Source organism: Lolium perenne, chromosome 2 (genome assembly GCF_019359855.2).
Source record: "Lolium perenne isolate Kyuss_39 chromosome 2, Kyuss_2.0, whole genome shotgun sequence".
NCBI classification, from domain to species: Eukaryota; Viridiplantae; Streptophyta; class Magnoliopsida; order Poales; family Poaceae; genus Lolium; species Lolium perenne.
The window spans coordinates 47,240,625-47,255,813 of NC_067245.2; positions in this window are offsets into that span (position 1 = coordinate 47,240,625).

Genomic DNA, 15,189 nt, shown 5'->3' on the forward strand with positions numbered 1-15,189 from the left:
CACTATTCTCCAAATGTTGCTGCAAAGGATTATTAGGAGCAAGAGCAATAGATGCACACTATTCAACTTTAAAATCACTATTAGGCGAATCAATTTTATAAGGTGTTTTGGTAAATTTAGAGAAGTTAAACTCATAAGATTCACCAGCAAATTTAGTCAAAATTTTCTCTTTCTTGCAATCTATAATAGCTCCACAAGTATTCAGAAAAGGTCTACCAAAAATGATAGGACAATATTTACTAGCAGCAGAACCAAGTACCAAAAAGTCAGCAGGATATTTAATCTTACCACATAGAACTTCCACATCTCGAATAATACCAATTGGAGAGATAGTTTCTCTATTAGCCAGCCGAATAACCACATCAATATCTTCAAGTTCACAAGAACCAATTTCGTGCATAATCTCCGTGTAAAGCTCATAAGGAATAGCACTAATACTTGCACCAATATCACATAATCCATAATAACAATGATCACCAATTCTAATAGATAGCATAGGAACACTAGCTTTCCTAGACTTATTAGGATGCGAGACAATATTAGAAGCATCTTCACAGAAAATAATATGACCATCCTCCACATTTTCAGTCACAAGATCTTTAACAATTGCAACAGCATGTTCAACTTTTATTTGTTCTTCAGGTTCTATAGGTTTCTTTTCACTTTTATGAACCGCACTATTTATAACAGAGTACTCCTTCATTTTAGCAGGGAAAGGAGTTTTTTCAATATAAGCTTCAGGAATAACATGATCAACAGTTTCAACTACAACACATTTATTTATAGATGAATCAATTTTATCTTTATACGGTTCATGATACTTGTCAAAGTTCTTCTTAGGCAATTCATAATGAGAAGCAAAAGCTTTATAAAGATTTGCAGCAACTTGAGAATCAAGACCATAAGTAGCACTCATATTACGAAATTTATCAGTATCCATAAAAGCTTCAATGCATTTATAATCATAAATTATACATGATTCTCTATACTTGTCGTTCTCCCATCCTTCAGTATTTTCTTGGATCCGATTAAGAAGGTCCCTTTTAAACTCTTCCTTGTTGCGTGTAAATGATCCAGAACAAGAAGTATCCAGCAAGGTCTTGTCTTGAAAAGAAAGTCTTGCATAGAAATTATCAATAATAATATTACCAGGAAGCTCATGAATGGGGCATTTGAGCATTAAAGACTTCAATCTCCCCCAAGCTTGGGCAATACTTTCTCCTTCATGAGGCCAAAAATTATATATCCGATTCCGATCTTTGTGAATCTCACTTGGAGGATAGAACTTAGAATAAAACCGGGGCACAATATCATTCCATTCAAGAGAATCCCCATTATCCAGTAATTTATACCAATGCGCCGCTTTACAAGATAGCGATACAGAGAATAGTTTCTTCCTCACTTCATCCATAGCAATACCTGCACACTTGAATAAACCTCATAATTCATGTAAGAACAGTAAATGATCTCCAGGGTGGACAGTTCCATCCCCTGTATAACGGTTACCCACTACACGTTCAATAATTTTCATAGGTATTTTGTATGGTAATTCTTCCTTACCTGGCGCCTCATCCACTACCTTTGCAGTAGTAGTGGATCTCCCAAATAAACACTCAAGAGAAGATCTCTCCATAATGAGTTATAGCAACAGGCGGAATTAAAATTAGCACAAACAGTAGAAATTTCCCTTACCAATTCCACTTACCAATAGCGCTTCACTCCCCGACAACGGCGCCAGAAAATAGTCTTGATGACCCACAAGTATAGGGGGTGTATCGCAGTATCTTCGATAAGTAAGAATGTCGATCCCAACGAGGAGCAGAAGGTGTTGACAAGCAGTTTCGATGAAGGATTCACTGTAAATGCTCACAGACAAGTATTCAGGGGGTTTTTATGTAACAGATGAATAAAGTACGAGTAAATAAAGTGCGAGAGTAACAATTGGAGCGAGTGGCCCAATCCTTTTTAGCACAAAGGACAAGCCGGTTTGTTTACTTATAATGACCAAACGTTCTTGAGGACACACGGGATTTTAGTCTAGTGCTTTCGCTTCATACGGCTAATTAATCTTCATTGTTTTGATAAGTGTTGTGTGGGTGAACCTATGCTAATGTACCGCCCTTCCTAGGACTAATACATACTTGTGATTATACCCCTTGCAAGCATCTGCAACTACAAGAAAGTAATTAAGATAAATCTAACCAAAGCCTTAAACTCTGAGATCCTGCGATCCCTCCTGCATCGATATACCAACGGGGGCTCAGGTTTCTGTCACTCCGGCAACCCCGCAATTGGCAAACGAGTACAAGATGCATTCCCCTAGGCCCATAAAGGTGAAGTGTCGTGTAGTCGACATTCACATGACACCACTAGAAGAATAACACCACAACTTAAATATCATAACATTGAATATTACTCAACCATACTTCACTACTAACATTTAGACTTCACCCATGTCCTCAAGAACTAAACGAACTACTCACGAGACATCATATGGAACATGATCAGAGGTGATATGATAATGAATAACAATCTGAACATAAACCTTGGTTCAACGGTTTCACTCAATAGCATCAATAACAAGTAGAAATCAACACCGGGAGAGTTTCCCCTATCAAACAATTAAGATCAAACCCAAATTACTACAGCGGTGACGAGGTGCAGCGGTGGAGATGGCGGTGATGATGATGAAGATGATGGTGATGGTGATGGAGATGATGTCCAGCTCGATGGCGGTGACGATGGCGTCGATTTCCCCCTCCGGGAGGGAATTTGCCCGGCGGATTCCTGCCAGCCGGAGAGCTCTTTTCTCTCTGGTGTTCTCCGCCCCGCAGAGGTGGCTGTGACTCTTCGCGACGTACCCCCTCTGGCTTAGGTTTTCGGGACGAAGGAGTACGCGAAGAAAAGGAGGCGAGAGGGGGCTGTGGGCCCCCTCCTCACAGGGCGGCGTGGCCAGGGCAGGGCCCGCGCCGGCCTGTGAGGGGGGCCCATGGCGGCCCTCCTCAGCTTCCCCTTCTGGCTCCATTCGTCATCTGGAAAAATAGGAGTTTTCGTGTAATTCCCGTCAATTGTTGATCTTCCGAAATATTGCGTTCTGACGATGCATTTTCCAGCAGAATCCTGGCTCCGGTGCGCGATCCTCTAATAATCATGAATCATGCAAAATAGATGAAATAACATAAGTATTATCTCCAAATATGAAATATATCAATGAATAACAGCAAATTATGATATAAAATAGTGATGCAAATTGGACGTATCACCCCTCTGACAGGTTCATGTCCCTTGAAGTAGTTGTTGATTTCCTCGGTCTTCGAGTTGCACTGTAGATCCTCCTTCGATGCCTCCGTATCTAAGCAGGGGATTTAAGAGTGGGATGAGTACGAGCGTACTCAACAAGTTCATTATAGGAAAGAGGTGTTTAATGCACTAGCTACAGCATTAGACCAGAAAGTCTAATACCCATGCAGGTTTTCATAACCATTTCTTCAAAAGGTTGCTTTTATTCAGAAGAACTATGTCCGTCAGCCTTCACCGGTTTACTAGAACTTCATGGAGTTCCTTTCCGGCAGCGTTCGCAGTTCCATATCCCGGAACAGGGAGTGACAGGTCACGGTTCATTACACTCTGCAGAGGTGTGTTGCTTTACCCATAAGAGATCTTAACCTTGGTGCCAACCGAGTTGCAGGCTCGTCCACACTTCCTTTGGTGTGAGGCCCGGTATAAGGTCTAGCCAATCATGTTCCTCCGCTACCTCGAACACCCACCCTTTGCTGCAAACTCCGACCCTGGGTCCACGCCGGTCCCATTATTCCCATATATTTCAGGGTGGACCCCGACCACGACGTCAATGCAGGGCTCTACCATACATTCCTACGCCGGCAGTTGCAACCCATCATAGACCTCATTACCGTTGGGACTTCTACGGGTTCCCACCCCTGCATCATGTCTCGCAAGATCATGTGCACCCAGTAATGAGCATCCGTTGATGAACGAGAGGTGGAAACACTTTTGACTACTCCGTCCCACTCCGGATCTTATGGTTAACACGGGTATTACGGCACAAGAATCACTGGACGACATTTGTTGTTTAATCCTAGATGGATATAAACCCTTGCAATGGAACCTCCACCATATCAACACAATCCATGGTTCCATTGCCCACCACATAGTCATATTCATAGTTATGAAAATAGTGGTTTTGGTTTTTATGCAATAGTGATAAACATAATACTTTGCAAGTAATTTGGTAAAAATACTCGAATGACATGAGCAAGTGATGAACTTGCCTTTCTTGACTGCAAGATTATGCAGACAAGGACTTCGATACGCAATAACTCCAAATTCTGAAATAGCAACATCGTCCGGTAAGGACGATGTTTAAAAGATTGGCAAGGATGCAATAATGCATAAGTATGAGATGCAATCGCTCTAAGCGTGACCTAACCCCGATGATTTAGGATTAGTGAGTGGTAATGATCAGTTCAGGGTGTGTTGCACTTTTAGAGTGATTCACAAACAAGGTTCTTATTAGGTTCTTGTTGTATTAGCATCATAAGCAAGTGATAACATGCATAGTAACAATCATACACATCAAGGAATTGTAGTTGTATAATAAGTAAAGAGCAGTTGTCAATTTTAATACTATGTGGCATGGTTAATGATTACTTGTTATATTCTTCAAAAGAATAACTTTTGAAGAACATGTTCTTTAATGAAGAACAAGTATGATAATTAGGTTTGTGTGAGTTCTATGGTTTTCTATGGTTCTAATGGGTTTCTGGAGTAAGGATTAGATGGATCACAACCTAGTTGGATTCATCAACACCAAGGGCTTGTAGGGTTGAGTTAAGCCTAGGTATCCTAAGCAATTATTCATACAAGGTTGCTATCAGGATTGGTTCAACTTATTGGTGATAGCTAGCTAGGGTTTATAGGTCCTTATAAGCAGGGTTGATGATGATTCTTTATTTACATCAAAAGAATAACTTTTGAAGAACATAATTCTTAAATAATAAGAAGTGTATCAATTAGGGTTGAGGTGGTCTAGGTTTTACTGTTGGTTCTATTAAGTAAGGAATAATTGGCTTCTAAATAGGATGGTTGATAAGTATCCAACACTAGTAGGGTTTAGTGGGATATGGTTAGGTAATGCAAAATAGTAGGTATGGTTGCTATTAGGGTTCATCACAATGGTGTGATGCTAAGCATGGATAATTAAGGATGATGGTTTTGGTAATAATAACTAGGGTTTGCACTTGATTGACCCTACATTATCATTTAGGTTTTATTAGGATGTGTTCATGGTATATCCACTTATAAGTACTATGGCTTCTATTATTTTATGGGAACAAGAACAAATACTTAGTTGCTAATTGTGGGTCTATAATCCAAAAGGAAATAACATGATCACAAGTTATAACCTAGGTTTAGGTTTATTAGCAATCTAGGGTTCACATAAAATAATAGGGCTAGGGTTCCTAATGGAATTAGGATTTTAGGTTTCACATGAAATGATGGTTTGTAATATCATTCAATATGGAATTAGGGTTTGCTATTTACCATATAGTCCTATGGTTAATAACTTCAATTTAAGGTTGAAGTTATTAGTAACTTGTAAATAAAATAATATTAAATTTGGCATTTTATTCTTTTTAAACAATTAATAATTAGGGTAATTATTAATCAGGGTTTAAATTCCAACATTAAGGATTAAATAAGTTACAAATAAAGAAGATTAGTGTTAATGTTTTCTTTATTTACTTTACTGGTTTTTATTTATTTTAGATGGTTTTCCTATTTATTGAAGTTTAATTGATTTTAGAATTAATAAATAAGGCTTAAATAATAAGTATTAAATAATTGAATTTTTATTAAAAATAAAAATTTCATTTTATATTTTTATTGGATAGATCTTATTTTTGGGAGAAATTTGGTATCTCATTTATATTTTTCTGAGTTAAAATGGATTTTATAAATTAATTTGAAATCTCTGGAATTTATGGACTTGAATTAAAATGAAACCAATTACTAGAGCTACCCGGACAGGGCTACCCATAGCCACAGACAGGTGGGGCAAGGCCACGTTAGCTGCCACGTGGTGCTGACGTGGCAACCTTGTGCCTCACCGGCGACCAGTCGTGGACGGCGCCGGCGTTGGAGGATTCCCGCGGACTCGGGCGTGTGCTCAATCGAGAGAGGACGACTAGACGAACCTAACAGTGGTGGCGCCGCTCCCTAATGGTCACCGGAGCATGCTCGCCGGCGAGATACTGCGGCGGCGGACACGGTCACACGGCGAGAGGCAAGCTACGGGCGACGAATTGACGCAATAGGGAGTCCAGGAGGTGCGAGAGCTCACCGTGGTTGCGTTGAGCTAGACGGCGTGACCGGAGGTAGTCTTAATCAACGGCGATCGTCGATTTGCCGGCGGTGACCGGCGAAAGGGAACGAGCTCCCTCCGGCGACTGGGGGCTTCTTGGCTCGATTCCTTGTGCAGGAGTAACAAGTCGACGATGGCGGTGAAGATAGTAGCCACGGCGGGGCTTGGGGTGGTCTCGACCGACGACGACGGCCAGAGTCCGAGCATGCTAGGGTTTCGGCGTTTGCAGAGATGAAGAAGAGAGAGAGGAAATTTAGGGGCTAGGGTTCCGAGCGGCGGCGCGGCGGTCTTTATAGACGTTCGGGGGCGGCGGCGCACATCTTGGCGCGGCCAGTGGCCGTGGTGCTGCCACCGAGCAGCTTGCTCGATCGAGAGGTGGAAGACGATCCCCTCCCTCGTGAAATATCTGGTGAAGGGTAAGTTGGGTTGGGCCATTGATGGACTGCTTTGGTGGGCCGGATTGTGGGCTGGTGCTGGGTTGCTTCTGGGCCTCCCAAGCTGGGCTGCTGCGGCAGGTAAGCCCCCTCCTCTCACTTATTTCTATTCTGTTTTATTTTTTCTTTTCTTATTTTCTGTTTTACAATTCTGCTTTGAATTCAAATTTGAATTCATTATGATTTTGCAGGTCTTATCAATTTGAATCATACAAGAGTTATGCTCAGATGCTGCAAATTCTTTAGTGGTGTATTAGAAGATTTAAGATGGATACTAAAATATTGATTTATTAATTATTATTGGTATTTGGATTAATTATCCATATAGGCATGAATTTATATTCTCATTTTAATTTCATATTTTTCTTGTGAATCAATCTGTTTTAAATTATTGGAGTTGAGTATGTCTACTCTAAGGGTTTTAGGAGTTATCACTAGGCTTGGTTCTCTTAATTGAGAATTTGGTCACTTACATATGATTTTATGTGAGCATTTGTTTGTTAGGGTCTTCAAATTATTATTATACTCCTTTTCCAATGTTATCACTATTCTTATCTTTGAAAATATATAGGGTAGATATTGTTTCCAGAATGGTTTGGTTTTAATTATAAGGATAAGTGGTTGATAACCACACATGGGTTTAATTATAGGGTTTAGCATTGGATGTCTATTATGTTTAATAATTGAAGCATAGGATTTAATTTAATGAACAATTAGGGTTCTAATCATATTCTCCTAATTGCACATGGTTTGAATCTCAAATATGGCCTATGTTTTAATCTCCACTTATGTATGATAGTATAATTATTGGCTTAATATTTCATGTGCTCCTCTAATTACTAAGGATCTGAGAATGGGTTCTATCTTATTTCTATTAACTTCTTTTATATCCTTAATCTATTAAGAAAGTAATTAAAGTGGTTATAGTTCTTTTTATAGTTAACTTTGGTTATAATGATAAATGGTTTCTCACCATATAAGGTATAGAGTTTGACTCTAAGGTTTGCTTAGGTTCTTTAATTTATGAAATATGGATGTGGTAGGATTCTACTTATGATCACCAAGTGGTTCATAAGTTAAAGTTGAGATACAAGCCTAAGGTTGCTTACTAGTTACCTCCCTATGATTTCATGTGGTGAATGATATCTACATATCCTATTAGGGTTTTACTTATCCTCATATACCTCCAGAGTATGATCATGGATTAGGCATGATCAACTTGTTCTTAATATCTCTACCTCAGGTTCTTAGGGTTTATGATCATCACTCAATTTATAATGATCAAGGTTTGGCTTCCTAATGTATCTCTCATTAGATAGGTTTCTCACTTCCATGATCAAGCATTGTCTTGATCAATTAAGGTATAGCACTTCTATTATACTTTCTAAGATGTGACTTCTATGGTTACTCAATAGATTACATTGTATTTCAATTCATGGATATGGTATTATTCCATGTGATAATAGGTTATCTCACCACTCCAAGGAATATGATTTACAACCTAATACTTTAGTTCAAAGGTTGTCCTTTATTCTTAAATAGATAAAGATTGAATTAGTATAAATGGTCTCTCTCACTTGGTAATGACTTGAGTAATACTCTAGGGTTCCTCTTGAAGATAATGTTGTGATCATATGGATATTTATATCCAAGGTTTGCCTCAAGGTTTGCCATTGCTTCCTTAAATAAAATAGGACTCTCACTTATTTAGGTTTGATATAAAGCTATTTGTAATAGAGGGGAATGTATACTTCTTGGGTGGATCTCCTTGTTATAATTCCAATATGGAAGTGGAATGAATACCATGATGTTTCATGGTACGATCCTAGATTAGTCTTAGGACATGGAAAAGATAAGTGAAGAATAGTTTCTTCATTTATTATTACTTGATTTCCATTTTAATGTATGTTCATATGTTGTGGCAAGGAATACCATGTGGTGATCTTTAATAAGATCAAGTAGTTGATCCTTGATTAATAAGTTCTTGTGTTGATTTTAATTCCATTTGATCTAATCCCTTAGATCAAATTATCTCTACCCAAAACAAGGTTTTAGCAAAGTCACATTGAGGTTTATAGCGCTTGATTTGATGAGCTACTTCAATTCCACCAAGGTCAAGTGAAACTTCAGTTACTGTGACTGTTTTACTTTAAAGCGCGAAAATTCCCCAGATTTTCTATGCATGAATGCAATGCACACATCTGTTTCCTCTATTTTTGTAACCCCATTACCTGGGATATTACAGTAGCAGATGTAGTAGATCCTCCTCAGAATCCCGCCAGCATGACGGCGTGCTTACGGTGGTGGTGGAGATCTCCGACAGGGCTTCGCCGTAAGCACTGCGGGAGAGAGAGAGAGAGAGGAGGGAGTAGCTAAGGTTTGGGAGAGGGGGCACTTGGGGTGCCGGCCTTGGGATCCCTGGATGGTGCGGCTGGCTTGGTGTGTCCTGCCCCCTCCCCTCTCTTCCTCTATATATAGGTGGAAAGCCTAGGGTTCCCCAAAAACCACTTTGGAGTCCAACTCCCAAACTTACCAAAATTGGAAACCTACAGGGAAAGAGATTTCTCCCTTTCCTTCTTCTTTGGCCGGCCAACATGGTGGAGTCCACCATGGACTCCACCTTCCCACTTGGTGGGTTGGCTAGGGCTGGTGGAGTCCCTCCGGGACACTACCTGCCATAGTGATTTATTCTGAATGATTCTAGAACCTTCTACAACCTTCCATAAATTCACCAGACCATTCCCAAACTTGGAATGTGACTTCACATATATGAATATTATTCTCCGGACCATTCCAAAACTCCTCGTGATGTCCTGGATCCCATCCGAGACTCCGAACAATATTCGAACTCCATTCCATATTCCATATCTACTTAAAACGACATCGAACCTTAAGTGTGTCACCCTACGGTTCGTGAACTATGCAGACCTGATCGAGACTCTTCTCCGATCAATAACTAATAGCAGGACCTGGAGATCCATAATAGCTCCCACATATTCAACGATGACTTCGTGATCGAAAGAACCATTTACATACGATACCGATTCCCTTTGTCTCGTGATATTTTACTCATCCGAAGTTTGATTGTCGGTATCTCTATACCTAGTTCAACCTCATTACCGATAAGTAATCTTTACTCGTACCGTGATATGACATCCATTGTGAGACAGTCACATGCTTGCAAGCTAATTGGATGACATTGCACCGAGAGGGCCCAGAGTATATCTATCTGTCATTTGGATGGACAAATCACACTATTGATCCACGCGCTTCAACCTATACTTTTCGAACACTTAATGCCACCTTTATAACTACCCATTTACGAAGTAGTGTTTGGTGTCATAAAAGCATCCATCCGGTGTAGGTGATTAACATGATCTCATGGTCGAATGATTAGGTTACTCTGTATCTTAAAGCTTGAAGCACAACGAACTTAATGACTTGATCATATGCTACGCTTACTATGGGTGTATGTCCATCACATCATTCACCTAATGATATGATCTTGTTATTAATAACATCCAATGTTCATGATCAGGAAACCATGATCATCTATTAATCAACAATCTAGTTTAACAAGAGGCTTACTAGGGACTCTTTTATGTTTACAAAACACACACGTATTAATGTTTCCAGCTAATACAATTATAGCATGGGATATAAACATTTATCATGAATACTAAGATATAACAATGAACACTTTTATTATTGCCTCTTGGGCATATCTCCAACACTACCCGTTTTCGTCTCGTAATTTTTCATATTTACTAAAATGACAAAAATATAAGATGAAAATTTTAACGCGAACTTTTAAAAAACTTTACCTATTCGAAAATGGACTCTGCATTTTCCTGGATTTGCTCCTTGATAAATTCTTCCGGAGTCACCACTTGGATAATATCAATATCTTCATTATAAGAATCTCCAGAAATATAATGTTTGAGTCTTTTCCCATTCACCACTTGTGTAGTGTTATCCTTCAATGAAGCAATTTTTATGGCACCGGAACGATACACATCTTCAATAATAAAAGGTCATTCCCATTTCGAGAGTAATTTTCCTGCAAAAAATCTGAGATGAGACCTATATAATAGAACTTTCTCACCAACAAGGAATTCTCTCTTAAGAATTCTCCTATCATGCCACTTCTTAACTTTTTCTTTAAAGATTCTAGCATTTTCATAGGCTTCCCTCCATTCATCTAGAGAATTTAAGTCAAGCAACCTTTTCTTACCAGTTAGTTTAAAATATCTATTAAGTTCTTTCACTGCCCAATAAGCTTTGTGTTCTAATTCTAAAGGCAAGTGACAAGCTTTTCCATAAACCATTTTGTAAGGAGACATACCCATAGAATTTTTATAAGCAGTTCTATAAGCCCATAAAGCATCATTTAGCTTATTAGCCCAATTCTTCCTAGATTTATTAACAGTCTTTTGCAAGATAGATTTAATTTATCTATTTGATAATTCTATTTGCCCAGTCCAACGGTGTGAAGGTGACAGTGTACACACCGTGTTTTTTTCTTAAGCTTAATTTATAGAAATACTTATGAATTGTGGTGTCTAGTTAGTACCATCTTTGTATGCTCCAAGTGACAGCGTGGGGTGTCCATAGATTGGGAACGCGAACTTTAAGGAGTGCTTATGCAGCCCTACACAGTGAATTTGTGTTTATTATCAAATCGGAGAGTGGTTCAGAGTAGCGTAGTGAAGAGATAATATCTATGTATTCAATTATGGCATCATTGTTGAGAGTGCCCACTAGTGAAAGTAAGAAGCCCCAGGCCTTGTTTCTAAGCATTGAAACACCGTTTACAACCAATCTGCTACATCTTTGCTTGCTGCCATTTTTATTTCAGATTGCAATTACCACTTATACTCATCCACATCACTTGTATTTCACTATCTCTTCGCTGAACTAGTGCACCTATACACCTGCCAAGTGTATTGGGTGTGTTGTGGACACAAGAGACTTCTTATATCGTAATTTCAGGGTTTCTTGAGAGGTATATCTTTGACCTCTACCTCCCTGAGTTCGATAAACCTTGGGTAGTCCACTAAAGGGAAAATTGCCGCTGTTCTACAAACCTATGCACTTGGAGGCCCAACACTATCTTCAAGAACAAAAGCGTGCGTAGACATCAAGCTCTTTTCTGGTACTAAGTCTTTTAGTTGTTGGTGAGTGCTCGAAGTTATTTCCTTTAGATTCTACAATTACATCTTTTTGTTTCTTGTTTTTATTTTCACTAGTTAGGCTTAATGGAAAACAAGAACAAAATTAGAGAGCTTTATAGTATTTATCTTGAGTTAGGACATGAGGTGTTTGAAGAGAAAATTAAAAAACCTATGGTACTTTAGTTGCATGCTAGTAGCAATGTTATTAGTGTGAATTCTTTGAACACCATTATTGCTAATGCTATGGAAAAGTCTAAGCTTGGGGAAGCTGGTTTTGATGAGCATGATATTTTTAGTCTCCCAAGAAAACGGAGGAGGAAATTTACTTTGATGATACTATGCCCCCAATATATGATGATTACAATGATGATTATGTTATTTTCAGTCCACCTACTATTGAGGAGAACTGTAATTATGATTACAATATGCCTCCTATATTTGATGATTATGGTGATGGGAATAATAATGATAGTTATTTTGTTGAATTTGCTTCCACTACAATTAATAAGAATTACTATGCTTATGTGGGGAGTAATAATTATTTTATGCATGTGGCTCATGATAAGAATGTTGTATGTGATAGTTATATTGTTGAGTTTATTCATTATTCTACTGAAACTTATTATGAGAGAGGAAAATATGGTTGTAGAAGTTTTCACGTTGCTAAAACACCTCTCTATATGCTGAAAATTTTGAAGTTGCACTTGTTTTGCTTTTCTATGCTTGTTACTATGTTGTTCTTTTATTTATTTTCTTACAAGATTTATATGCATAGGAAGTGGGTTAGACTTAAATGTGTTTTATATTTGCTTCTTGATGCTCTCTTTTACTTCAATTCATATTTTTTATGTGAGCATCTTCTCAAATTAGTGAGCCTAGCTAAAAGGCGTTACAGAAAAACGCTTATGGGAGACAACCCATGTTTATTTTATGTAATTTTTCTTTAGTTGAGTTTTGGAATTTGTTACCTCTGTAATAACCTCTCCTTATCCTTTTTTTTGTGCCAAGAATAGCCTCTAATAGGAAGAAGGTAAGATTTGGGGAAGTTGTTGTCCTGAAACAGATTTTGTGATGTTGCCAAAAAAAATCGTACTCCCAGCAAGAACTTAATTTTGAGTTGCCAATTTTTGCGCATATGCCCCGGGTTATTATCTAACTTTCGTCGGTTTTGCACTTTTCGATCTAAGCAACATAGGATTTTCGGAAAAATCGATCTTTACCTGCTGTTCTGTTTTGATAGATTTCTGTCACTATTTGCATTTGCCTCTTATTCTCTTTCTTTTTTAAGTTCCTTTGAGAGAAAGACCTTGTTGAAAGAGTTGATACAGTAGCTAATGTTTTTATGGATGTTTGATATATGTTATGACTGGACCCAAGTGGATTTGTTATTTTGATTGCACTAACGTTGCTAATAAAGAATTGTGTGAAGTTTTGTATGAAGGAAGTTTTCAAGTGTAGGAAGAGAAGAATGATGTGATGAAATTAAGAATGGACAAAAGGTCAAGCTTGTGGATGCCCCCTGCCACCCTAAGAAATATCCAAGAGGTACAAAGGTCAAAGCTTGGGGATGCCCAATGCATCCCCTTCTTCATCAACAAAGCAACATGTTATCTTTCTGTACGCTATATTTTTATTGCTGCATATGATATGTGTTGTTTTTGAGCGTCTTTATTTTTTTTAGTTTTTTTAGTTTTCTGTAGCATATTGTTGGATTCAGCAGTCTTGTGTGGGAGAGAGACACGCTCCGTTTTTATTGCATATAACACTCTAGTTTTCACTCTTATTGTTCTGCGGGTGTTTTAGTTTTCTAGTACTGCGTTTAACTCTTGGTTTTCCATTTTTATTTTTTCAGAGCTTGTTATTTCTATTTAATATGGACAAGAGATATTATATGCATCGACGCATGTGTATGCTCATCCCCACTGCCTAGTCCACTGAGGTGTCCAAGTACCCATCGTTCGTAGTTGATCTTTATCTACGCGTTGACACGCGAAAAGTCATATTGGATCCTGGGCCTCTTGCCAGATTAAAAAATTCGAAAATTATATTTATATGTTTAAAAAAATTATGTAACAAAATTCTAAAAGTTCCTAATGATGTACCCCACTAACCTACAAAATCTCAATTTCAAATGTTTTGTTTTTTGACCTATACAAAAATGACAAAATCTGTTTTCTTTTTGTAGATTTGAATCACTATACTCAGATATATGCATTTGTTATTTTTGTGCAGCCTAAAATACACATTATTTTCAGTTGAAAATTTACATGATTGTGGGATACAATACCGGCTACATCATGATTTATTTTCAGATTTTTATGAAGCTTAGAAATATGATTTTTTATTTATTTTTTCAAAGTGAGATCACTGGTGCTCATGTGCACCAAATCTCTGTCCGTTGACACGACACAATTTATTCATCCAGTGTGAAAAGTGTTGGCGAAGCCCGGGCTTAGTTGAGCTCTTTTTCTGAAAACCATATTTCTAACCCTAAAAATTCTGAGAAAGCATTTGCACAAATCTACATACCTAATATGTACAACACAAGTTTGATCGAAATATTTTTCATATATTATCTGAGTTGAACAAGTGTATTTTTCTCTTATCTCAAAATACCATAAGTTCTCTTCTTTATCTGGAATTATCATTACAAACAACTTAGGATTTATCTAGATTTTGATTTCAATACATTGCAAGTATTGCAGCGTTGACTCCTTAAATCTGGATTTCCTATCAATCTGGACGCACTTGTTACTCGCCAAATTTACCATGAACAATCAAAAAAAAATCATCTTGAGACAGGCGTGTTGAAGCGCTTTAGTTGGCCGTAGAAGAAAGCTGATGCGGCATAGATTAGTTCCTTGAATGTTACCGCTGCTTCCTCTGAGGGTACTCGACCCAACTGACCACGCTGAGAATTATGCAGTGTTGGCTATATAAACAGTTTCGTATTCTGCGTTTCGACTTTCCACTGTGTTTGTGAGACATTTGCCCACCACTCTGTCACGACACAGCACTTACCAGCTGCGCTCACAGTGGCGCGTCAGACCGCAAGGAGGCAAGAGATTCGTGAAGCCCATCTGGAGGCCAAGTCCACGACCCAAGGGCCTAAGACCACAGCTTACGCTCAGAAGGGAGTGCACGTCAAGTGAGCCTGAGTGAGAGCAGATCGGGATCGAAGATTATTCCAGTTGTAACT